Source organism: Equus caballus, chromosome 31 (genome assembly GCF_041296265.1).
Source record: "Equus caballus isolate H_3958 breed thoroughbred chromosome 31, TB-T2T, whole genome shotgun sequence".
In the NCBI taxonomy this organism is placed as follows: domain Eukaryota; kingdom Metazoa; phylum Chordata; class Mammalia; order Perissodactyla; family Equidae; genus Equus; species Equus caballus.
In genome coordinates this window covers 21908511-21934451 of record NC_091714.1, presented here as the reverse complement: position 1 = coordinate 21934451, position 25941 = coordinate 21908511, and the positions used below count along the sequence as shown (strand labels likewise).

The 25941-nt window shown below is 41.9% G+C and overlaps 1 protein-coding gene across 3 annotated transcripts in view; it reads left to right on the top strand.

Moving 5' to 3' along the window:
• Nucleotides 1–25941, top strand: part of STX11 (syntaxin 11) — an 81593-nt gene that overhangs the window by 13130 nt on the left and 42522 nt on the right. The window contains exon 1 of one of the 3 annotated variants that reach the window (XM_005608208.4): nucleotides 25643–25863. The exons of 1 other annotated variant lie outside the window; for it this stretch is intronic. The gene's annotated coding sequence lies outside the window, so the exon portion shown is untranslated. Of the gene's footprint in view, nucleotides 1–25642; nucleotides 25864–25941 lie in introns of those variants that run through there. One more of the 3 variants, XM_005608209.4, reaches the window with a different exon arrangement.

Genomic DNA, 25941 nt, shown 5'->3' with positions numbered 1-25941 from the left:
GGAGGCTTTGAGCAGCAGGCAACACATCAAGGGCTCGAGAGGGTGGCTGGCCAGCTCCAGGGTCATGAAGCCCCCAGAAGGAGAATGGAGCAATCCTTCTGTAAGTCCAGAAGAAGCTGTTCCTTCCAGTAGGCTCCACTGAATGGCATTTAATATTTTTGGACCAACTGAAGAAACTCAGAACATACCTAACAGGACAAACCCCTCAGGAGGAGAGGAGGTGGGATCTCTGACAAATTGGTGATGGCTGAATGTACCTGGTGGGAAGACCAGTGACATGTGTGGATCCCTGATCACTGCCAATTCATCCTTGACACCCCCAAACAAGCCCAAAGATTGCGTTTTCTTATGTGAAGGAGAAGAGCCAAAATCGGACCTGAAAGCTGCAATGAGCACCTCCCCCAGAGAAGAGCTGGGTGAGGAAGGAGGGAGGTGGAGCAGGCCAGGGAGCCTGGGACCATGCCCAAGATGGACAGCCTTGAACCTGCTCTCGCCACAAAGTCCTCAACCCACATGGAGGCAAATCCAGCATCCCCTCCTACTAAGAGGAGCTACTGTTTCCCCCGAGCCAGACAAGAAACTCAGAGACAGGATGTCAAATGTAGTTTCTTTTAGTCCAAAGGAGTGGGGTCGGGAGACGGGTTGTCAAGTATCTGAAGCCAATTTCTGGGAAAACTAACAAGAGAAGGGCCAGTGGAACAAAATACAGTTCCCCATTCTTGTGGTTGGTCACAAGGCTATATCTGATATTTATCATCTCCCTCCTCCACCACACATTCTAGATTCCTCTCCCCTAGGTGGCTTTCCTGGTAGGGTGATGCAGACAATCATCTCACAGAGGTTATCTGTAGGCTTCTCTGCTATTATTGGGCTGTGGTTACTGTACTGGACCATTTACAGTTAAAACTGGGTATAAGGAAACCAAAGGACACTCTAATAGGTGACGTGAGTGCCAGAAATAACAGCTCTTTGTGATGATCAGGGTCAATTAACCCTACTGGTATGTTGAATCCTTGCTTTGCTGGCTGGTCTACCGGCACAAGGAGCCCAAAGTGACTGAGGCAGCCGTGGCTTTCAGCCTAGTGGTTCTCTTACTGTGTTCCTTGGTGGAAGCATCTCCCTTCTTGGAACCAAGACCTTTAGACTCACAGAGCCTAAAGTCACGGGAATAACAAGCATAATTTCCCCAAATGGGTCACTGGGAGTGATCATGGGACCATTCTGACTTTTATTTGTTGGTTCCCAGACCTAAGTGTTCTACTTACTGGGGACACAGCGCCATGTAGTGGCTGATGGTTTAAGGTATATTCTGTATCCTGAAAGATAGTGCCCCATCCTTTGCAGGGTATTGTCCCCAAGCCAGTGCCTTAGCTGTACCTTCAAGAGGCTATTGCACTGCTCTTTCAGGCTGGTAGTTTCTGGATGGTGCATGATCTAATCACACTGCCCAACAATCTACTTCCTTTGCTACAAAGAAGGTGCCTCCGTGCTACAAAGATGATGTTAGGTGTGATCCCATGCCAGGATATCATATGTCTTATGAGCCTTGAGACAGTGATGATGGCTGAGGCATTATAGGCAGGAAAGGCAAATTCATATCTAGAATAAGGTCTATCCCATTCAAGATAAAATGTTTTCTTTTCCAGAGTTGAAGTGGATGGTATAAGCAACATGTCACTAAGTGACTGGTTGGTCACCTCAAGGAATGACACCTTAACAGGGGCTTACGATTAGTCTCTGTTGCTAGAAGGTCAGACATTCAGCAGCACTGGTAGGTAGATCAGCCTTGATGAGAGGGAGTTTATACTGTTGGACCCAAGCAGCAGAGCTGCTTGTAACACAGCTGGAACCTGCTTCAGAGTCCTTCTCTCGCCCTGGGTCCAACTCAAAACTAGAGTTTTCCAAGTTATTCAATCAGTGGTTGGAGCAGCATTCCCAAGTATGGTATTCTCTGCCTCCAACACCCAAAGTGCCTATAAAGCAAGGCATAAAGTGAAATAGTGTGTCCTTTCCTTTGGAAGATGTGTCTTGGCATATTCCAGAGTGTTGACTCCTAAAAACTTTATTGAAGTGTCAAGCTACCGAACCTTCGTAGAGTTTATCTTCCACCATTTGGATTACATGTCTTACAAGACATCCAGAGTAATTGCCACTTCTTGCCCGTAAGGTCCAAACAATATGTCATCCATTTAGTGAAACAAAGTGAAGTTCTGTGGGATGTCCAGATGGCTCAGATCCCTTTGGACTATCCTGGTAGAATTAGAGAATTAACATAGCATTGGGGTAAGACCATGAGTGTATACTATTATCCATCTTGTGTGATGGCAGACTTTCTGATCTGTCTTCTGACAGGTATTGAAAAGAAAGCAGACCACATAGCTGCAAACCATGCACCAGGGGCTGTGTTAATCTGCTAGATTTAATATCCTGCATCTCATACAGCAAACGCAAGTGAGGTTGCTACTTGGATAAGTCTATAGTGGCCCAATATCATGCTCCCCAATTCGCCTGGTTTTGGTAGGTGAGAATGATGAATCAAATGGGGAATATAATGAGACCCATCACCCCTACCTACTTTAAATCACTGAAAGTGACACAGAACTCTGCCATTTCCCGCCTGAGATGTAATATTAGTTTTGATTTACACTCTTGGCTGAGGGGTGAAGGTGTAGTTTCAGGGGCTTCTACTTGCCTTTCCTGCTATAATAACTCTTACTTTACAAGTCGAGGAACTAATGTGAAGGTTTTGTGAAATCCTAATACGTCTGCTCCAATTATACATTCAGAAACTGTGGAAATGATCTCTGTGTGGATCTGTGGATCAGAGGACATGTATACCTGGCTAGAACTCCCTTAATTACTTGACCTCACATACTCCTACTCCAACAAGGGGATCAGAAGTTGCTTTGGGTCTCTGGATATTAGCATCAACACAGACACTGTATCTAACAGTCCTTAAAAGAGCCAGGTGTTCCCCTGTCTCCAGTGCATGGCTACCCAGGGTAGCCACAAGACCCTTTGGGGGAATCACCACTGTATAAACTTGCCATGGTGTTGCAGGGTCTTTCCTCATGTGGACTTGGCCTCTCTTTCAGTCGATGGAGATGTTCTGTGGCGGGTTTGAGAACTGCCTCAGGTGTGAAAAATGGGCAAGGGATAGTGACTTTCCCTCGAGGCAACTAACCACAGTCTTCTGTTCATCTACTCTTGATCTCTTTTGATTATGTATATTAACCAATATCCTTGGTGGATGCACATCTATCTTACCCCTTAGAACACCTTATTCTATTAAACACCTCCATAGATTCCCAGAAATGAGCCCCCTACCCACTCCACTGCAAACTTGCTGCCCATTATGGAAATGATAGCCATGTTGATTTTGGTGGTAAAGTGCTGCCACATAGCTTCTGCTTTTCTAGGATCCTATCATCCCCATGGCTATTAGGGATCCCAGTTCTGTAACAGCATCTCTTATCATCAACTCTGGCCTGCAGAGGAGAGCCACTACTGAGCTTCTCAATGACACCAGTGTCCCATACCGGTAATTTCCTTATTGCCTGATACATAGAGTACCCTATGCTCTGTAAATGATCGTAGTTAGCTGGTAAGTTTTCCAGGCTCATACGGTAGACCCTCTTTAGCATGCCCACTTCTCTCAGCTTTTCAATCCTTTCTGTCACAGCTTGTCTGACAGTTCTGGCATCTCTACTGGAGATATATGGACCACTGCTTTTCAAATCTTCCCAAGTCCATCCCAGTTATGTTTCAGAACCATCTCTTGGGGCCCATACAAGGATATTAAATCCTGTATCATGGGAGAGGGCCTCTATGTTGATAAACTCTCCCTTAATGAGCTTCATATTCTGCCCCCCACCTTGATCCAGCACCCTTGGATTCCCTTCCAGACAGATTCCACCTGCTCCTGCCAGTATATGTTAGTAAGACTCTGCCGTATCTTTGGTGTATAAGCCCTCTCCTTCCTTAGCGGGCCCTGCACCTTCCCAGTGAGGTCATGCTGAAATTTGGCCCTAGTTGTCAGTCTGGTGAACAGGAAGGCAGATGGGTACAAATCCTAAGGAGTACAAGCATTGTCTTGTAAGGTACCTGTCTCATTTGAGGCATCTGCAAAGTCTTCAGGAGATGACTTCTATCTTCCAACAAAGAAGAGTTGCTCACTTCTACAGACTCAGAGAGTTCAGGGGAGTGTGGGGGCTCAAGGTACTCAAGTGACCCCACCCGGAAATCTCCATCCTGCGTCTTATGGTCCTATCCTTTCCTATGAGGACCCTGAGTCTGGTGCAGGAGACTTCACCAGGCTATGAATTCAGCCTTCTCTCAACTTTTGCATCTCTTCCAATTAAATCCTATGCTCTATCTCCTTCCGGCTGCAGGAGATGAAGATCTCTTTAAACGCTGCCAAGGAGGTCCTGTGACTCTCACACTTTGCTCTAAATTGCTGATTAATATTTTAGACCCTATTTTCTCTCTTCAGTGTTCCAGTGTCCTTTAATAACAGGCTGCCATGTCTATAGTTTATAGTTACTGTTTCCTCCACGATTCTCAGACTACAGAGAGAGTGCACTAGCTGGTGTCTCTCTTTCCTTTCGTAGCCCATCAAATTCGCCACAGGTGACAGTCTTAGCACTCTCACGTCTACAGCATGCCAGGAGCTCCCATTACTCTCCCTCCCTACTACTAGTGATGGGGTTCTCGGTTGCCATCAGACCAGCAAGTTAATCAATGCCAGAACCTCATTCTGGAATTTTCTTCTTAGGAATACTCTCAGGACCAATTGTCTTAGGTTGAGATTCCTAGTAGCAGAGCCTGAGACCAAGATTCTTGTGCAAATGATTTTTTGAAAGAGTGCTCTCAGGAAAAAGGAGGTGAGGGAAGAAGGATAAGGCAGGGGGAGGGGCTAAGCAAGGGTGTGGTCATAGCTGGAGACACACTTCAGCCTGATCCCGTGGGAACTCGGGAGCATTAATTGCATCACAGAGTTGGTCCCATCTTGAGACCAGGGCTCAACATTTAATATTCCAGTGTTATCACTGGCTGTGGTTTGTCCCAAGGGGATTTAAATTCTCGGGTGAGGTGGCTCCTATTCAACCGGGGGAGGTTCCCTGGAGAAGAAGGTACCGTTCCAAGAGTTGACAGCAGCTAACGCCTAGAGCAGCTGGAGGATGGACACAGGGGACTGGGTGGGGCAGTTCAAAACTTCCGAGCATTAGTTTCCTAATTTCTAAATAGGGATGTCAATGCCTACTTCACAGACTTATTTGTGAGGTAAAATGAAATTAAATAATAGGCAGTTTGAATCCAAGTGGAATTTGGACAAGCCAGGATGTCTGAAAACGGGTTGACTAAGCCTGCCAGTAGCCGGTTTGCATGTAGACTGAGGAGCTTCCTGGAGAAGATGTAAACTGTGACTGCTGTTCAGATTCATTCATTCATTCACTCACTCACACATATTTAGTGCCCTTCATTCGTGCGTCAGCACTCTGCCAGGCTACGAGTGTTCCGACTGGTGTAAAGCTGTGGAAGTTGGGGAGGTGACCCATCGAAAGTCCTTTCTTCTGCATCTTGGAGCTAAGAACCATTGAGACAGGCGTCAGGCGTGATGAGCTGGACCACAGATAGGACCTGGGAAGACTGGGCGCAATAAGTAAAAACAAAAAGAGTATTTTCTAAAAGCTCTACGGGAAATGAGGAGCACAGTTTAGGCACTCATCTAACAAGGTCGTGCACATGACCGGGGGTGGGGAGCGGGCAGTTCCTTCCCGCTTCACAGCAGGACATCAGCAGCTTTGTCATCTTGAGGGCTTCATTGCTCTACTGAGATGGGAGACCGCTGTGCTGGGAAGACTCGTCGATAGCTAGCACTATGACTCTGCAGGACGGTGGCAGCAAGTGACAGTGCAGATCTTGATGAGCATATGTGTGAACTCTCAGAGGTCCTCCTTGGACCCCCTCCTCAGTGTCGGGCTGACAAAGCCTGGGGAAGCTTGGTTAGAGCCCTAGCACATCTAGAACGCTCCTCAGGGTGCAAAGCACCCAGCACATCCTCAACCCGTTACTCCACTCACCCCGCCCCAACTCAGTGTCTTCTTGACCCTTCTGTCACCCAGGAGGCCACCCCAAGTAGACATTCTAACTGCTGTCACTTTGAGGAACACTACCCCTCTGACACACCCTCCCATATTCTTACACTTCAAAACAGGGGCCTCTGTGAATTTCTGTTACTTTTTATTAAATTCCAAAATGGCAACTCTTTATTCAAAGTGGATGGAGGAACCAATAACCTAGAAAATCTAGTCTTCAAAACTAATCTTTGCAAAAAAGATACTGTTTTTGTTGCTGCTATGCTTTTTTTGTACCTAAATGATGCCATGAGTCATTGTCTGAATGATTTGTCTTTTCTTTTATTTTCCCTCACCCTAGAAAGTTAATTGACTTTCCTTGTATTAAAAAAAGACTCAAAATTGAATATAGAGTTAGAATGAAAAATATTAGCCCTATAGTTTATTTCCATTCCACCATATGCTTCCCTAAGCCTTTTCTAGCTTTGATTTAGCTGGAGTGATGTGTGATCCTGAGCTCTGAGTGGTGTCCCGTTTCTTTCCATACAACCAGAGTTAATACAAAGTGCATGAAATAATTCTAATGAAATCAGAAACCAGAACTATGGACACAAAACAGGTCAGAGAGGGCACAGAAGAGAGACAGACCGAAGGACAAATAACATAAAATTACAACAGGGTTAATTTGAAATCCCATTTTTCTGGAAGAGACATCCTTATAGGGCCAATGTGGGATTGATTTTCAAATAATTTATTAATCTTAATTGAGAGTTTATTGTTTATTTCAAATTCTATAGCTATATTTTTCCTGTCTGAACCTAAGAGGCAGCTAATAAAATTGGCCAACATGCACAAAAGATTAATATGAAATAAGTCTTGTGGTCATATTTTAACACACAGAGAGTTCAATATTGAAACTATTTTCATTTCTACCTTCTGTCACAAGAAAATTAGCAGCAATCAAAAATATGATTTTTAAAATTATTTCTGAATAGGCCTGAGAGTTAAAATAGAAAGTAGAGTAACATAAGTGACAGACTAAATGACCTAGCAAGAGTTTGACGGAGATAAGTTATAACACTTCTGCTAAAAATTAAAAAACCATCACTTCCTTGTTAGAGCTGAAAATAGCTCTTACAAGTTCTTCTTCCTGATGCAAATCCATATTAAGCTTTTATATTAATACAAATCACTCAAAACGATTCCAAATGAGTACATACAGGCTTAGAGAGAATTATGTAATAAATAATACTAGATTGTTGATAAAGCATTTAATCCAGTTTAAATGAGTGTTTTATCCAAAGACAGCTGACTTGAGGTTTTCTCTTTCCTCTATAAATTCAGTGATTACATACCAATTCCACTTAATCAATATGTGTATGCAGCTGTTAGGTAAAAAATCTGAGATTTAGTGTTCCCAGGACTACAAAGGTGAATATTATGTAGCAATTACTGCATTCTTTAAAATATAATCATGATTATGAATATGAAAAACTACAATTTTTTATAATGGAAGGCAGCATAAAATCGGTGACCATTCAGACGAGTAGGTTATTTTTAATAGAAGTGATGAAAAACAAATTTATAAAAGAAAGATCATTTGGGACCAGCTTGGAAGTCCGCGCAGCATTCAAAGTTGGTGACGGGCTTGGGAGGAGTGCGTGCTGGTGGACGTCTGTCATGAGAAAAGTCTTGGCGAACTGACAGCTTATGGTGTGTTCAGGGAGTGGCCAGGTGAGAGGGATCAGGAAGGGTAGGAAAGAAGAGGGAGCCCAAGCTGAAATGGTATTATGGGGGATATTAATATCACGTTAAGTAAAAGGGTGTAGACTCAATCTGCGAGTAATAGGGACCCATTGAAGATTGTGCCACAAGAGACTAATTTAATTAAACTTGTACTGTGAACTGACGACTAATGACAGTGACTTAGGAGAATGTGAAAGTGGATGCAGATGGACTCATTAGGTGGCTGTGATAATAATTTAGGTGGCGGATGAGGTCAAATTTCAGAAAGCCTTGAAATGTTAGGCACCAGTGACAAGGACAGCTTGCTGTCTTCCAATATCCATTTTCCCTTTCTTCCTTTGAATAAAGATTAATCCCCGCCTTTCTTGCAGTTGGATGCAGCCATGTGTCTAAGGTCTGGCCAACAATGATAAGCAGAAACTTCCGTGGGATGATTTTAAAAGAAGAGGTTTTCTCCTCATCTTTTCTCCTTTCTGATGGTTAGACCATGGTGCTATAGATTGTGTCCCCCCAAAGTTCATATGTTAAATCCTAATTCTCCTGTTTGATGAAATATTTGTTCATGTCTTTTGCCTGTTTTATAACTGGATTGCTTACTATTGAGTTTTGAGAGTTCTTTTTATATTCTAGTTATAAGGCCTTTGTCAGATCCATGGCTTGCAAATCCTGCATTCTCTTTGCAAGGCCTTTCACAGCACAAAAGTTTTTAATTTTGGTAATTTATTAATTTCTTCTTTTATGGATCATGCTTTTGGTGGCATGTCTAAAAACTCTTTACCTATGGTGCTGGCCCGGTGGTACAGTGGTTAAGTTTTTGCACTCCACTTCAGTGGCCCAGGGTTCACAGTTTCGGATCCCGGGCGCAGACCTAGCACCGCTCGTGAAGCCGTGCTGTGGCAGTATCCCACGTGAATCAGAAGAAGATTAGCACAGATGTTAGCTCAGGGCCAATCTTCTTCACACACACACACACAAAAACCCCCAAAACTCCTTTCCTAGTCCAGTCCCAAAGAACACATACCCAAAAACAAAAACAAACAAACAAAAGACACGTCATCATCAACCTATTGAAAGTTAGTGATACAGAGAAAAATCTTAAAAGGAGCTAAGAAAAAAGTACGTTAACTACAGATTTTACAGTGCTAAAAGGGAAAGTACAAAAGAAATGATTAATATTTTAACTTCATGTATCTATGTATCATTCTATCCATCATCTATCCACACACAGGGAGTTGACCTTACACGATTGGATTGCTGGTTAAGCGGACTCTGTAAGGCTGACACTGGAGCTGGAAGTCCAGAGGACAGGCAGACAGGAAAGGAAGATGGATGTAAAGTGGGGGAGAGCAAGATCAAGTTGGAGCTCCCAAGGACAGACTGAAACCCCTGTCAGTTCCCCTTCCTCAGATCTTGAGGGTATGAGTGTCCTGAAAATCCACGCCCCTTGAGATGGAGCTAATCACGCCGGCCTGACCCAGGAGTTGGAAAGATGGAGGAGGATCCTGGGGCGGGTAGGGCAGCTGGAAGCCCGGATGCTGCCTCACAGCAATGAGCTCACCCAGCAGATAAGCAACGGTATGCACAAACTACAAAAACTTCCTCCAGATCTCGCTTCAGACTCTCTCCTGTGGTCCTCCCCAACAGGAAACACACAGGAAGGGGACTTCTGGGAAAGGTAATTTGGCCTTGCCACCACATGTGATATTTCAATTTAAACAAAATTTTAATCAAGAGGACATGGTGATAAAGATAGCTGAAAATCACCTGGAAAAAGCAGCATCCATACTTGGTGGATTGAGATCTAGTTTGTTGTGGGGTCCACGGCCCAGAAGAGTTTCGTAAACTTTGCTTAGTGGAGACTATGTCCGGCCAGGCCTCAGCAGAAAACAAATCCCTTTCAGGTGGGATTTTGACAAGAATCTATGACATCTACATCGATGAGGGCAGGGTGAAGAGAACCAAGGAGGAGAACTAAGGCAACCACATCAAGTACCCCAGGAAGCCTTTCCTCCCCGACAACTCTGAGCAGGCTGGAGCTCATGGGAGCCGCGATGGTTAGGGACGCGGCTAATGCCACAACCTCGGCGTCACCTGGAAGGAGTAGAGGAAAAGCACCCGAGCCAGCCTCATCCTGCCTTCGGGGCTCCTACCGAAGCCTCCCTCGGCTCAGAGCAGCAGACAGAATGGCTGAAAACGGGTCTGGGGCACACACGACGGAGAGCTGGCACAGGGGATGATAGCCAGTTCAGCCAAACTTCCTAACATTTTGCCAAAGAACTTGAAATAGTTATGATGATAAATAATCTGGTGTATGGTTTACATTTTCTGTGAAACTTGCTCTTTTCCACTGGTGTTGAAACATATTCCTCATCATCTTGACAAATGCCATTAATTTTCATTTTTCTTCGAATGGAACATTGCCCTATAAGTTATTTTCATAGCAAAGAGTGACTCAGCTCTCAATAAAAGTGATTTATGGAATTCTGCCATGTTCTCACTCTGCTACTCATAAATTTTCTGCATGTAGTCAACTTTCTGAAGTGTTCTGAGCCACAATAACTCATGGTCAGGCACTGAAATGCAATTCCGCTATTCTAAAGGTGAAAGTGGATAATGGGTTAATATGTCACTCAAGTAAGAACACAGGACAGCAAGCAGCTCGACGATGTCCACGCACTCAATGCATTTAGTTCAAAAAGTCGGTAGATTTAAACTCATAAAGTCAGTGCCATAACAAAATACTTCTCAAGTGCTCTCTTACCTTGAGTATAGCTTCAAAAAGTCAAGCATAAATCTACAGCTATTTCTTTGGACTGTATTTGGGGCTCACCCTCCTTCCCTCCTCCCCTCCTTCCCTTCTTTGCTTCTCTCCCTCCTTCTTCCTTCTTTCCTTCCTTCCATCTCTATTTCCAAACACTTTCCCGTACACTGTCTTATTTAATCCTGAATAGAGGTATTATCCCCATAATGCAGACAGTGAAACTGAGGCTCAGGAACTCTTCATAACTTGCCCACTCCATCCAGCTAGGAAAGGTACAACCCAAAATTAAAAGCAGATAACCTACTTCCAAACACTCAATCCTTTAACAAAATACTTTATAATGTTTTAAAAGGCCATTTACCTGCTTGCTGATTCTGTAACCTATACTTTCAAGGGACCCGTCATCCTAAAAATCAGTCTTCTGACTTCACTCCTGTGAAGGTCCTGCCTTACCAGGGAGGTGTGTTAATATAGCCTTATAGAAAAGCCTTTTTTGTTTTTAAAATCTCTTTGCAAACATATCAACTCCATAGTGACTAAAACAAACCAAAAACAAAATGCAAGTGGAGTAGTGACTTTTCAAAGCCATTCTTTAGGTCAAGAGATAATAAATTGGCTATAGGGCCAAAAGTCATCAAATGCACCTGAAACATACATAATCAGGTTCTAAATCAGCCTGAAAGAGGAGTTCTGCCAAAAGCCTGTGTTGGTCTGTTTAACCTTCCTCCACAGCACTGGGGAGCGCAGGGTCAAGCGTCAGGTTTTCTCATTCATGCAGTCTCAGGAACGTCTCCTCTCACTTGCCACTTTCCCTCCATTCACAATGATCATAAGAACGGTATTTACTGAGTTCTTACTACTTGCTGAGCACTCTCCACAGGTCTTTACATAGTAAAGCCACATTCCTCATAGGGACCCTGTGAGGTGGGTGCCCTTATTACCTTGATTTTACAGATCACGAAGCAGGCAGAGCAAGGTGAGATAACTTAGCCCAGGTCAGCCAGCCAGCATGGCAGAGCCAGGCTCTGAGCCTGGCAGTCTGACCCTTAACCTCTGCATCCTACTGCCCTCTGGCCTGGGCCTCCATCAGGTCACACTTAGATGTACTCATGTCCATCTGCCACCTTCTTCCTGAGCAGGAGCTGTCAGTACCAGTAGAGGGCCCGGTACTAAAAACATTCAGCAAGTTTACTGAATGATTGATAGAACGAAGGAAGGATGAGTGAAAGAATGAATATACAAACAGTTGTCCTGAGCGGTCAGAAGAAGGAGATTCTTTTAAAGTAGGTGGGGTAGAAGTAAAAGGTTACAGCAGGGAGCTTTGAATGATAGTAGAATTTCAATAAGCAGAGATAAAGAAAAGGGAATTTCAGGTGGAAAAAATTACATAAATAAAGTCAGAGGAATTGGAAAGCCTGGAGATACACTCAGAGAACAGCAAGTTGCATAAATCGGCACTGAGTAGCTTAGTCTTGGGCTTCATGAAGGGATGCAGGGAGAGAAGTCTGATCAGGGTAAGTTAAGGCTAGTCTATTGACAGTTTTAAATGGCAGGCTGAAGAAATTACTGCAGAAAGAATTGGAAGCCACTGGAAGAGTTTGAAGGAAGCGGTAAGAGGCTGACAACGTCAAGTCTGTGCTGAGACTAAAATGGCAGTGATGTGAAGGGAATTCAGAGCGGGTGCTTCTGACCCACAGTGAATGAACCCTGGAGCCCACACATGAGTTTTAGGGAGTCTGAAATGCACACAAAATTTTGTCTGTATTTGCGTATGTGCACATTTCTACTGACACTATCCACAGCCTCTCAATGATTCTCAAAAACTGTGACAGCCCCCACCCCCCAAAATAGGACTGCCCCAAGGCAAGAGACCAAATAGAAGCCCTCATTCCATATATCTAAATATTTTAAAATTATAAATGAAGTTAAACTGTTAAATTAAAATATGTTCTTCATCCTACCTTGGCATATATAAATGTACATAGTCATTTGAAGTCTCGTTGACATATTGTTAATTTTTTTTTCTCTCTATGCTTCAGTCCAGTCAATTTTATTGCTCTGTCTACAAATTCACTAGTCTTTCCTTCTACAATGTCTAATCTGCCATTAATGCCCATGGTGTATTTCTCATCACAGACATCATACCTTTTGTCTGTAGAAGTTCATTTGGGTCCTTTAAAATATTTTTTTATGTCTCAACTGTTTGCATATATGGAATACAGTTATAATAACTGTTTTAATATCTTTGTCTGCTAACCCTAAAGTTTTTGTCAGTTCTGATTGATTTTCTCCTTATTATGAATATTTTCTTGCTCTTTAATATGCCTGGCAATTTTTGAGTGGATGCCATATACAGTGTCTTACAGCTTGTTGGGTGATAGACATTTTCGTATTCCCATAAGTATCCTTGAACTTTGTCCTATTAAATTATTTGGAAACAGTTTGATCCTATAGAGGCAAACTCTTCTGACCACTCGACCCAGTGAATTATGAGGTTTTCCATTCTGGCTGGTGGGAAGAGGCACGATTTATGGCTCTGTGTGAACAGCAGTTTTTGTTCCCTCTAATTCTTTCAGGTGGTTTGCCCCCAGCCCCAGGTAGTTTTCTCATATGCATGTGCTGATAAATCCTCTGCTGAATACTCGAGGGGGACCCTGCACAGATCTCCTGGGGTCTCTCTCTATTCCTCTTTCTTTCTCTCCAATACTGTGTCCTGCGAACTTTAGTCACCTTGGTCTCCCTGGACATGCAGCTTCATCTCCTCAACTTGGAGAATCTGCCTGGCTTCTCCTTCCCGGTGCCATGTGCTGGCAACTCTGACAGCAGTCAGCTGGAGCAAGCAGGGCTCGCCTTGTTTGTTTTCCCTATCTTGGGGATCACAGTCCTTCATTATCTGAGGTCCAATATCTTTTAAACTGGTGTTTCATATAGTTTGTCTTTGTTGTTGTCATTCAGTTGAGAGGGTAAATCTGGTCCCTGTTGCTCCAGTATACTTGGAAGCAAAAGTAAATGTATGAGGATTAACTAAGCAGGAGAGGAGCAACCAGGCTCATTTTGCTCAGCTGAGAGCAGAAAAACTCCTGTTAACAGCCGAGTTTCAAGGTTGGCTTCCTTGAATTTCTGGATTTATGATCAACTTTTAGAGTTAGAGAGCTATACAAAAATTATCTAGCCTACAGTGATATGATGCCTGGGAATGATCCAGAGTGGGAGGGGTACGTATGAGGAATATCTCGACCATGAGTTGTAACTACTTCTCTAGAGACTTGTGGGTAGGCTTGACATTTGTCGTAACCAAAAGTTAAAAATAATTATGCAGCCCAACTCTTTGATTTTACAGATAGGAAAAGCTGTTAACGGAGAGTATGTGACTCTCAGGGCTAGAATAATGATAGTAATAATTTTTTTAAACAATAATTTTCATTGTTATTACACTCAGCAAAGTACTTTCTCATTTCATCCTTCACAAAACAAAGAAATGAAAGGAGCAGTGAGTGTGAGAGAAAGGTGACTCGGGCTGATTTGTTAATGTGTGACGAACATTTGTGGTTTTTGGAAACAAAGCTGAAAAGTCATGATGATGGAGATTGTAACAGCTTACTACTTTATAGGCACTGTCCTAAGCGGTTTGCATGAGTTATCATCTCATGGAATTCTTGTAACTTCCGTACATACCGTAGTCTACAATGCACATTTTTTCACATTTTGACATTTCTGAAATTGCTTGCGTCTTTGGACGGCTGGCAGAGGACAGTTGCTGTCAATCAGGATAGAAGTGTAGGATTTTTACTGAAGCCTTTGCTTCAGCCAGTCACCTGGAGGCATATTCAACCCAAGTCCACTACACATTAAATTATCTGCTTGAGGCTTTTTGTCCCATGGGTAATGTGACTTCAGACCTCAAATTTCCATTACTACCAACTTTACGAAAATTCTCAGGGGAAATTTTTTTCCTCCCTCCGCCTAGTGTCAAATTGAGATACAGGCAGGATCTGGGTTGAGACGAGATGGTGGACTTACAATGAGGAGGTGTCGAAGGATGAAAACAGATGTGCCTAGAAGCAGATTTTTTTTTTTTTTTTTTTTTTGAGGAAGATTAGCCCTGAGCTAACTACTGCCAGTCCTCCTCTTTTTGCTGAGGAAGACTGGCCGTGAGCTAACATCCATGCCCATCTTCCTCCACTTTATATGTGGGACGCCTACCACAGCATGGCCTTTGCCAGGCGGTGCTATGTCCGCACCCGGGATCTCGGCCGGTGAACCCCGGGCAGCTGAGAAGCGGAACATGCGAACTTAACCGCTGCGCCACTGGGCCGGACCCCCTAGAAGCAGATTTTAAAAGTTCAACATGTCTTTTTTTCATTCCACCTGATAAACATCTTGATTCACTGTGGCTGCAGTGACAGTAAAACAGGCACTATCGAAAAGAACTATCTTGAAACATTCGTCTCCAGTTGAAAATGCAGCTTTATCCTGTGTTTGTCGTAAATCCACGCATGCTTCTCCTCCAGACGACCACAAATGCACAGTGAAGATGGCTTTGACGTCTGATAAAGGACGGTAACTACCACCCTCTGTGCACATTCACATGCACGCGCAAAACCTGTCCCTCGACCAGATCCCGTGCAGAATAACAAAGAAATACGTGGCCCCGTGCTGAAATCCAGTCAGAAGGAAAAGGTGAACCTGCTTGAGAACCTGCGACAGAAAAACTTAACAAAATGCTCTTCACTGCTAAGCACATCGGTTTCCATGGCCGGTATCACCAACTCCTCCAAAAGACAGAAGATTTTGAGGTTTTCAGGAATCAAAGAGCAATGTTCTTCTTTGCCTCACTTGCCGCTTGAGACAATGTAATCTGGTGTATTCATTACTATATTATGTAGTAAAATAATAATAAATAAATGAAAATAAACATGAAAATAATAATACTAAATAACAATAATAAATATTATCCTTTGCCTCATTTGCCGTTTGAGAAAATGTAATCTGATGTATTCACTAATGAGTTATATAGGAAAATAATAATAATAATATAACGTGTTTTCATATAAATAAAGATTGGGACACAAAAGGTTTTTCAGGGCCAGCCCCAGTGGCCTAGTGGTTAAGTTCAGCAAGCTCTGCTTCGGCGGCCCAGGGTCCGATGCTGAGCATGGACCTACACTACTTGCCTGTTAGTGGCCATGCTGTGGCGGCAGCCCACATGAAAAGAAAAAAAGAAGAAGATTGGCAAGGGATGTTAGCGTAGGGCAAAACGTTTTCAGCAAAAAAAAAAAAAAGGTTTTTTATTGTCCTTTTCTGTATGGTGGATTTATTTCTTCTTTACCATTGTATCAGCTTTGAATGGAGGTCTTCGGGTAGAACCCTCTTTGTGCAGGTTTTTTTTTCTTTCTTAATGGCACATGAAATAGAGGTGCATTTTATCATCAAAGATGTCTTGTATTAAATGAAATGTGATGTTAATATTTCCATTTTACAGATCAGGAAACTGAGGCACAGGGGTTAGTTAAGGTTAGTTAACTTGGCCAAAGTCAAACAACCAAAAAGTTGTGGAGTGGCGTTGCAGACTGAGTTCTCTGAAGCATTTGCTGAGATAGAGTTTGGGGTGCAAGATATTTATTAGAGACCAACACTCATCAAAGGAAGATATTGGAAGCAAACTTGGGCATAAAAAGAAGTCAACCTACAATGCAGGTGTGATGAAGCTTTGACCAACCTGGTGGGGAGCTCTGGAGCAGCACTGTTCATCAGAGTGTCCTGCGCAGAGCCGAGATGTCCCGGCTTTATGCCCTGGCACAGGACACGGGCTACCTGGGGAAGGTATAACCTCAAGTAAAGCAGCTCTCTGCACCCGAGGCAGACCCTGAACGCACTGATGGCTGGAGGCTGCCTTCTGATTGCTCTCCCAGTAGTTGCGCTGCAAGTCCATCCTGGAAGGGGGATCTGGCAGTCATTTTCACATCAGCAGGATACAAACTTGAGCGGTCTGGTTCCAGAGCTAGCGTTCCTGGCCACTAGGACATCCTGCCTTTGAGACAGATGAATTGGGATCAGACTATGGTCAGCCTGGAACACCAGGCTAAGAATTCAGACAACTGATTTAGTCTTCTTTCCTCTATACCATGCTCTTCTGTACAGCACAACTATATATTAGCTCAGTGTTTCTCAAACTATTGATGTTCTCAGGAGTCTAACTGTTCTACAAAATTGTTTGAATTTTCATTTTGATGAGGAAGCTAAAAAAATTATGATTCAGGATCATCTGCGTACTCAACTTCATAACGATGTAGTCACACCATTTGCATATAGTTGACAGGTGTGCAGCAACAAATCAAAGCCTTACTCCAAGTAAACCTCAGATGATGTCACGGTGATCTGTAGCACTAAAGAAACGTGGTAGGAGAGCTGAGTGATAAAACAGCCCTAGGTAGGGCAGGCACATCTAACCCAAAAGAATGTGTGCCTCCACACTTACCACCTTTGCATTTGAGAGGAGATGCATCACACACAGTAGCTCAATTCATCAGTGCTAAATATGATCATAAATATTCAGTAAAGACATTTTCATTAAATTAAACTTATATTTTGACATTTTATTATAGGGAGAGTTTTAAATTGATTGACTCATTAAGATCATGGATTGATGGGAGTCCAAGATCATCTGCTCCAAGATGGCTCCTGAACTCAACCCCTCCCATGGACACATGGAATGTACAGCTCCACATGGAACAATTCCCTCTGAAAGAAATCCAGAAACTAGCTGAGTGACTCCTATATGTCAGACAAACAAGAAAAAGTCCACATCCAAAGAGGGAGGGAAAGCTGAGACACACTCTCGCCATAAACCTCACCCTCCCACAGCACAGTGACGAACGATTGGGATGGAACTCACAACTCCCAGCTTCTACCTGAGGAGCAAAGGGTTTGGACCCCACATCTAAGTACCCCATCTTTTAGTACCCCATCTTTTAGACTTCCACAAGAGGGCCGGGCCCCCAAAACACCTAGCTCTGTAAGCTAATGGGGCTTGTGTCCAAAAGACCCACAAGACTAGAGCAAACAAAGAAAGAGTTCTTAACAGGCTAGCAAGGACTCACCCTGGGGCTATCCCCTCAGGGTTTGGCACAGAGGCAACAGTCAGAACACCCATCCCCCAGGTTTCCCTGAAAGAGGTCTATTTGCATATTTTAAAAGCTGCATCCTGAGGGTCAGTCTCCTAATTTAAAATACCTTTAGGGGCCAACTGTGATCCTCCCAATAGACCATGGCAGCCTGTGGTTACCATCTCCACATTCTCCTTCTGACCAGCTCCACGTCCCTAGTGTCTCTCTGGAAAGAACTCGTGAAAATACCTGATGCCCTGGCTTTTGTGGCTGCTACCCAGGGGATGCACCCCTCAATCTCCTGGCTGTAGTGGCCAGCAGAACTTGAGGTCCAGGTCCCACAGGATTGTAGCAAAGAAACACTTCTTTTTTTTTTTTTTTTTTTTAAAGATTTTATTTTTTCCTTTTTCTCCCCAAAGCCCCCCGGTACATAGTTGTGTATTCTTCGTTGTGGGTTCTTCTAGTTGTGGCATGTGGGACGCTGCCTCAGCGTGGTCTGATGAGCAGTGCCATGTCCGCGCCCAGGATTCGAACTAACGAAACACTGGGCCGCCTGCAGCAGAGTGCGCGAACTTAACCACTCGGCCACGGGGCCAGCCCCCAAAGAAACACTTCTTAATCAGCTATCCATCCCAGGGTTCAGCACAGATGGGGCAGACAAAAATGCCCATCTATCAGCCTTTCCCTGAAAGAGGTCTATTTGCATATCTTAAAAGCTGCTGCTTAAGCACTAGACTTCCAAGGAGCCTGCAGGAAGGTGCTAACTGAAATCTTCCCCTTTGGGACACTGACAGGTCTTGGTGCACCCTCAGCTATTGGGAGCCTCTAAGAACAAACAAAGCAGTGATACCAAGCCTCTTAACCTCAAGTCCATGTGCCTGAGGTGCAATGAGCCAATCACCAAGACACCAGTGCTTGGAGATGGTGAAAGCTTTATTCAAATTGGCCCAAATGGGAAGGCAGGAGGATAGGCTTTCCCAAATCCACCTTAACAAAACAAGAAAGCAGGGTGTTTTTTAAAAATTTTTTGAGGAAGATTAGCCCTGAGCTAACTACTGCCGATCCTCCTCTTTTTGCTGGGGAAGACTGGCCCTGAGCTAACATCCGTGCCCATCTTCCTCCACTTTCTATGTGGGATGCCTACCACAGCATGGCTTGCCAAGCGGCGCTGTGTCTGCACCAGGGATCCGAACCAGTGAATTCCAGAATGCCAAAGTGAAAAGTGCGCACTTAACTGCTGTGCCACCAGGCCAGCCCCTAAAGCAGGGTTTTTATATAGTGCTAAGGGCTTTAGAGGAGGAGTTTCAGAGAAACGAAGGGGAAGTGTGTGTTTCTTTCACTCCAGATAAGCCCTTGGGCAACTGGCAGCTGGAAACTGGTTATCTGGTGGCCATATTCTTTTTCTTCTGCAAAACAAGCTCACAAATCCTTGTGACCCTTGAGTCACCTCTCACATTAAACAAGGAAACAGCAAATTAAGATTAACTTCTTTTCATCTGTGTCTGTCTTGGGAACAAGGTTGAAGGGCAATCCTGTTCTTAGTGAATATTCACAGTAACCCTCAGGTACCCAGCGTCAGTAGTGAGACAATCAAGAGCTGGGCCTGGGCTGAATCCAGAGGCCCACACTGAGACACATTATAATTAAATTGTCAGAAGTTAAAGACATGGAGAGAATCTTAAAAGCAGCAGGGGAAAAACAGCTTGTTACACTTGTGTGTAACCCCCCTAAGAGTATCAGCAGACACTTTGCAGGCCAGTAGGGAATGGCCTGATATATTCAATATATTCAAAATACTGAAAGAAAAAAACTTGCCAACCAAGACGACTCTACTGGGCAAAGTTTTCCTTCAGAATTGAAAGAGAGAGAGTTTTTCAGACAAGCAAAAGCTGAAGGAGTTCATCACCCCTAGACTGGCCTTACAACAAGTTGTTAAAGGGCTTCTTCAAGCTCAAACAAAAGGATGCTAGTTGGAAAACATAAATCTCACTGATAAAGGTAAATAGAGTTAATTCAGAATACTCCAATGTTGTAATGGTGAGTAAATCACTTATTAAGCTAGTATGAAGGTTAAAAGACAAATGTAGTAAGAATAACTAGAACTACAATAATTTGTAAACGGATACACAAGGTAAAAAATGTAAATTATGACAACAAAGCATAAAACATAGGGGGACAGTAACAATATAGAGCTTTAGCATTCATTCAAACTCAAGTTGTTATCAGCTTAAAATAGACTGTTCTGAATATAAGATGTTTTATATAAGCCTCATGGTAACCACAAAGCAAAAACCTTTAATAAATACACAAAAGATAAGAAAAATGAATCTAAGCATACTACTACAGGAAATCATCAAATCCCACAGGTGGAGACAAAGAGAAGAAGAAGACAACAAAGGAATTAAAAAGCAGCCAGAAAACAAATAACAAAATGGCAATAGTAAGTCCATATCTATGAATAATTACTTTAAATGTGAATGGACTAAATTCTCATACCAAAAGACCTAGAGTGGCTAAATGGATAAAAAACCAAGACGCAAATATATGTGGCCTACTTCACAAATTCACTTCAGCCTTAAGGACACTGTTTTGTGTCAGTTTCAGCCTATCAATAGTGATGCTATCAGCTAAGAATGCCTGGGGACCTCACCCGGGCCCATATGACTTGTGGTGAGCCCTCAACGACATTTCCCTTACTAGAGACAATGTTGTGGCTGAACCAGTCCTTGTGGTTCTTATTATGATTGCAAGACACACCTCAACAATGACTAAGGAACTTGAAAAAAAGGATTTATTATTCATAGTTTCTAGAGGATAGACAGCATGCCTTAGGCCATAGAGTGAGGTCATGAGTAGAGAGACAGAGAGAGAGGACCTTGGGTTCTACCTTTATTGGAGTCAAGGGTGGAATGCCTATGGTTTCACAGGTTCACTCTTTGTTGGTGAATTTAAAATATAAGAGTGGGAATTAAAGCGCAGAAAGAGAAAAGCAGGGTCACTCAAACCATCAGTTATCTAGGACACCTGGGGCTTTCTAAAAGAGACACTTCCTGGGTCAGGTGGAATGGCTCTTTATCTAGCTGTGTAGTTGGCAATGCATTTATTTGAGATGGATGTCTTTGAAATGATACCTCAGCAATCAAAAGCTTAATGTCAGGAACTTACATTGAAATCAAAAAAGCTAATTATCAGGCACTTACATTACAGACACACACAGACTGAAAGTGAAGGGATGGAAAAAGATATTCCATGCAAATGGAGACCAAAAGAAAGCAGGGGAGTTATGCTTATACAAGATAAAATAGATTTTAAGCCAAAGACTGTAATAAAAGACAAGGAAGGTCATTATATAATGACAAAGGAGTCAGTCCAACAAGAGGATATTACATTTGTAAATATTTATGTACCCAACATAGGAGTGCCTAAATATACAAAGTAACCATTAACAGAACTCAAGAGAGAAATAGACAGCAATACAATAATAGAAGGGAATTTCAATATCTCACTTTCAATGATGGATAGATCATCCAGACAGCAAACTAATAAGGCAACATTGGACTTAAACTACATGTTAGACCAGATGGATTTAACAGACATCTACAGAACTTTCCATCCAACAGAAGTAGAATACACATTCTTCTTAAGTACACATGGGACATTCTCCAGGATAGGTCCTATATTAAGCCACAAAACAAGTCTTAATAAGTTTAAGAATATTGAGATTGTAGCAAGCATCTTTTCCAACTAGAATGGTATGAAACTAGAAATCAATTACAGAAAGGAAACCAGAAAATTCACAGATATGTGGAGATTAAACAACATGCTACTGAACAACTAATGGGTCAAAGAATAAGTCAAAAGAGAAATCAAAAAATATCTTGAAACAAATAAAAATGGAAGCCCAACGTGCCAAACTTATGGGATGCAGCAAAAGCAGTTCAAAGAGGGAGGATCACGGCAAGAAATACCCACTCTAAGAAAAGAAAGAGCTCAAATAAACAACCTAACTTTACACCTCAAAGAACTAGAAGAAGAGGAACAAACTAAGGCCAAAGTCAGTAGAAAGTCCAAAGCTAGGAGAAAACAAACGTCAAAGTGGAAATAAATGAAGTAGAGACTAAAAAGACAATAGAAAAAAATCAATGAAACTAAGAGCTGGCTTTTTAAAAAGATAAACAAAATTGACAAATCTTTAGCTAGATCCACCAAGAAAAAGAGAGGACTCAAATAAATGAAATCAGAAATGAAAGAGGAGACGTTACAATCGATACCACAAAAATACAAAGGATTATAAGAGACTACTATGAATAATCCTATACCAACAAATTAGACAATCTAGAAAAAAATGGATAAATTCCTAGAAACATACAACCTACCAAGACTGAATCATGAAGAAATAGAAAATCTGAATAGATAGATTGCTACTAAGGAGAGTGAATCAGTAATAAAAAAAAGAAAACTCCCAACAAACAAGAGTCCAGGACTAGATGGCTTCACTGGTGAATTCTACCAAACATTTAAACAAGGATTAATACTATCCTTCTCAGACTCTTCCCAAAAATAGAAGTGAACACTTCCAAACTTATTTTACAAGGCCAGCATTACCCTGATATGGAAACCAGACAAAGACACTACAAGAAAAGAAAATTACAGGCCAAATCCCTGATGAATATAGGTGCAAAAATCCCTAATAAAGTATTAGCAAACCAAATTCAACAAAATATTAAAAATTCATGCATTGTGATCAAGTGGGATTTATTCTAGGGACGCAAATATGGTTGAACATCTGCAAATCAACGTCACGCACCACTTTAACAAAGTGAAGGATGAAAATCATAAGACCGTCTTGTGGCAGAAAATCATTTGATAAAATGCAACATTCTTTCATAATAAAAACTGTCAACGACATGAGTTTAGAGGAAACGTAGCTTAACATAATAAAGACCGTATATGGCAAATCCACAGCTAACATCATATTCAATGATGAAAAGCTGAAAGCTTTTCCTCTAAGATCAAGAACAAGACAAGGATGCACACTCTCATTACTTTTATTGAACGTGGTACAGGAAGTCCTAGCCAGAGCAATTATGCAAAAAAGAACTAAAAGGCATCCAAACTGAAAAAGAAGAAGTAAAACTGTCACTATTTGCAGATGATATGATACTATATATATAGAAAACCCTAAAGACTCCACTAAAGAACTTTTGGAACTAATAAGCGAATTCAGTAAAGTTGTAGGGTAGAAAGTCAAAATACAAAAATCAGTTGCATTTCTATACACTAATAACAAACTACTAGAAAGAGAAATTAACAAAACAATCCTATTTACAATTGCATCAAAAAGAATAGTATATCTAGGAACAAATTTAACCAAGGAGGTGAAAGATCTCTTCACTAAAAACTATAAGACATTGATGAAAGAAATTGAAGGTGACACAACTAAATGCAATAATATTTTATGTTCATGGATTGAAAGAATTAATATTGTCAAAATGTCCAGACTGCCCAAAGCAATCTGCAGATTCAGTGCAATCCTTATCAAAATCCCAATGATGTTTTTCACAGAAATAGGCCAAATAACTCTAAAATCTGTATAGAACCACAAAGACCCCAAATAGCTAATGCAATCTTGAGAAAGAACAAAGCTGAAAGCATCACGTTTCCTGATTTCAAACTCTGTTACAAAGCTATAGTAATCAAAACATATGGGACTGGCATAAAAAAAGATGCGTATATCAATGGAGCAGAATAGACAGTCCAGGAATAAACGCACGTGTATATGGTCAATTAATTTGTGATAAAAGAGTCAAGAATGTACAATGGGGGAAAGGACAGTCTCTTCAATAAATGGTGTTGGGAAAACTGGACAGCCACAGGCAAAAGATATTGGACCCCTATCTTACACCATGCCCCAAATCAACTCGAAGTGGATTAAAGACTTAGACACAGGGCTTGAAGTCATAAAACCACTGGAAGGAAACGTAGGGGGTTAGCTCCTTGACATCAGTCTTGGCAATGATATTTTGGATTTGACATGAAAAGCAAAGTCAACAAAAGTAAAAATAAACACGTGAGACTACATCAAATAAAAAGCTTTTGTTCAGCAGAGGAAACCATCAGCCAAGCGAAATGGCAACCTATGGAATAGAAAAAAATATTTGCAAATCATGTATCTGATAAGGGGCTAATATCCAAAATATATTAAGAACTCACACAACTGAATAGCAAAAAAAAACCCAATCAGATTAAAAAATGGGCAGAGGAGGGGGCTGGCCCCATGGCCGAGTGGTTAAGTTCATGTGCTCTGCTGCAGGCGGCTCAGTGTTTTGTCAGTTCGAATCCTGGGTGAGGACATGGCACTGCTCATCAAACCACGCTGAGGCGGCATCCCACATGCCACAACTAGAAGGACCCACCACTAAGAATATACAATTATGTACCAGGGGGCTTTGGGGAGAAAATGGAAAAAAATAAAAAATTAAAAAAATCTTAAAAAAAAAAAATGGGCAGAGGAACTGAATAGACATTTCTCCAAAGAAGGCATACAGATGGTCAACAGGTATACGATGAAATATTATTCAGCCATGAGAAAGAAAGAAATCTTGCCAATTGCAACAACATAGATGGAACTTGAGGGTATTATGCTAAGTGAAATAGACCAGACAAAGACAAATACTGTGTGGTATCACTTACATGTGAAATCTAAAAAAAGAAAAAAAAAGTCAAACTCATAGAAAAAGAGTTGAAAAGTGATTGCCAGGGGCTGAGGGTGGGGAAATAGGGAAGGTTGGTACAAGAGTACTAATGTTTAGCTATAAGAAGAATAAGGTCTGAGGATCTAACGTAACATGGTGACTACAGTTGATATCACTGTATTGTATAATTGAAATTTGCTAACAGAGTAACACTCAAATGTTCTCACCAAAAAAAGAAGAAAAGGTAAATATGGGAAGTGGTGGATATGTTAACTAGCTAGAGAGTAGGAATCTTTTCACAATGTATACACATATCAAATCAGCACAATGCACACTTTAAATACAAGTTTATTTGTCAATAATACCTCAATAAAGCTGAAAAAAATTCATGGATTGACAATTCAAGATGAATGTATAGTTTAAAAAGAAAAATCATAGCAATGATGATAAGCAGGACCCAAATGAGTGTCTATTATCTTCAGAATAAAGAGAATCATACAGATAACAAGTGAAATACAAAATACCCCAATGAACATGCTACTTCTAGAACAATTTTGGTTTCACTTCATCAAAACAACATTATATCAATGCTGTTTATCTTACTATTATTAATTTTATACTTTTAACATGTAGACTGGTTTGGATTTTTCTTTCTTCTTCTTCATCTTTTTTTTGGTGAGGAAGACTGGCCCTGAGCTAACATCTGTTGCCAGTCTTCCTCTTTTTGCTTCAGGAAGATTGTCACCAAACTAACATCTGTGCCAATCTTCCTCTATTTTGTATGTCGGACACCACCACAGCATGGCTTGATGAGGGTATGTAGGATCCAAATCGACGAACCCTGAGCTGCGAAAGCAGAGCATGTAAAGTTAACCACCATGCCACTAGGCTGGCCCCTGGTTTGGATTTTCTAGAGTCTGCAGCCATAAGGAATTTATATCATGTTTATGCAAGTAACATAGTATTTATATTATATTTAGGTAACATTAGAATAGAAATAATCTGTCAACACTGGGTGCCATGTCTTCTTTTTCCTTGAAGGGGGTCCACTCCTTGCTTAAGTTGGAGAGTTGATATACGAGGACCCTGAAAGAAGGTGTGAATAGATTTTGTCCCTCACTCATGTTTGCATTGTAATCAATTATGAATTCTGATTTGCACATGGACATTTATTTTGTGAACGTTTCTTTGTGACTAAGGATGTAGAGTGTGGCAAAAGTTCCTGTTTCATAATTCATCTTTACCCATCACCAACTTGTAGAAAAGAGGCTTTAAAGAAATCAGCGGGAGTGCCCTGCTTTCAACACTCAGAGCTGGTGATGCAAGGCCATGTCGGCTCCGGCCCCAGATTCCTCCTCACACCTGGCACATAGTAAGGTGAGGAGCTGTGGACCGAGAGGAACGTCTGGTAGCTCCTCCATGGTGTTCTCAACCAGACAGTCATCATCATTTTCAAGGAAAGGCTGTCTGTTTAATCTGTGAGTTCCCTGCTCAGACTTCAATCTGTTTTTACTATATCACTTTAGTGAGCTCACCTTGGAACAAATTCATCATTT